The following is a 1,795-nucleotide window of genomic DNA, read 5'->3' on the forward strand; positions in this document are numbered from 1 at the left end:
AGTACCTCTCCACTAACCAAAAGCCAAAGCCTTAAGGTTCGACAAAGCAGGGGCCTCGAGACCCTGACCCAGAGCTGTGGCCACAGTGCTAGGTCAGCATTTGGATCAAGCCAGTGATTAAATATTTTGAATGTGACATTTTCACTGCTGCTCACCATTCAACTAGGGTGTTCACGCATCTGTCTATTCATCATTTATCGATACCTACTATGTGCTAGGCACTGTTAGTCACAATGCACAGGGAAAAAGAAAGGCTCTATAAGGTAGTTCATGTGGGACCCTCTACCCTGAAGCTGGCAAATAATTTAGTTAACCTTGCCCTAGTAGCCTGGAAACATTAGCAGCCAATGACTAATCCACACCCAGGCTTCTTTGGGAGGAAGGTCAGGGTTGATTACACTACACTGTTTGCCAACTGATGACAGACCAGACCTTGGCTCCACCTTTTAATAGCTTTCTGGTGTTTGGCGAGTTACTTTACCTTTCTATAATACATTTCAGGTTCCCCACCACTAAAGGGAAGAAAGTAACAGATCACTGGGTTATTATGAGGGTTAAAGGAAATAGTCCTTAAAAATCTTTATCACAGCCCTTGTCATAGGTTTTCAATAAGTGTTTGCCAATATTTGAATCATAAAGTATTAAAGGTGAAAAATATATTCACCAAATCAAATGTTTCCATTACTTTAATATATTAAAGAACAAAAAAGCTTAAGTCAACAGAGCAATTCCACCTTCCAGGGACAGTCACATGGAAAACCTATTCAAGGGATGGGGAAACTAGAGCATGAAAAATACAAAGAGAAAAGAAAGACGGCTTCGGTCATTTCACACACAGACCATCAGTTTAATGCTTCAGTAGATGCACTCACTCTACATGGTATTATGGTATTATTTACAGACGTATCCAAACAGTTCTAGTTGGACATATGTTAATGGTTTATCCAGCCAGTTGTCAAACCATTGTCAACCAGGTAATGGGTCCCTTTGCTAATAACCTGCAGGTTTCCTTTCCATGGCTCACAGCATTTGGTTCTGTGTCCTCCTCGTGGCCATAGGACTGAGAACTGGTCAGTATGACACAGGACTGTGATATATACCTGACTTCTTGTCATCTCAGCTTGAAGGCGCTTTACAGGAAAGGTGGCACGCTTCCAAAGAAATATCTCCTTCCTCCACTGGCTGGGTGTCAGCATATGTCATCAACAGCAATAGCATCACAAATGCCTTCCATACCTGCAAAGTGTTCTTTATGACTCTTAGAGCACTTCCCAGGACCATAGCCGGTATCTAGCGAGACTATTAACTTTTTTCCGGGACACCACCATTTCAGGAGCAAATGGCCATCGTGGACATTACGACTCAACCTCGCACATCTAAAATGCTACAAGTGTGCCATGTAATCCAAGGACTGAGATAGCCACTTGTATAGCAGTGACGATGGAAAAGATTCAAACCCACTCATCAAACATTCAGGGAAGATCGTGAATAGTTACCCACATCTGGGTACTTTTCACCTCGCCCCAAAACAGGCTCCTCTCCAGGTTCATCTCCCACCAGCGGGAATGAAACCTCTAATTCCCCAGCAATGCTCACTGGAACCAAAAGGCTTACTTTGCACATTCCAAGTTTAGCCTACTACTTAGGAATAGAAATTTTTAAAAAATTATTTGTAAGCATAAATCTATCGAAAGAGGAATCAGCAAACTTTAAGAAGAGTTCTTCCCAATACCTCGACCTGCTTTATGGATCGCACCCATCACACCAAGAACAGAGAAGTTATAACAAAAGATAC

The sequence above is a fragment of the Hipposideros armiger genome, unplaced genomic scaffold (assembly GCF_001890085.2).
Source record: "Hipposideros armiger isolate ML-2016 unplaced genomic scaffold, ASM189008v1 scaffold_471, whole genome shotgun sequence".
In the NCBI taxonomy this organism is placed as follows: Eukaryota; Metazoa; Chordata; class Mammalia; order Chiroptera; family Hipposideridae; genus Hipposideros; species Hipposideros armiger.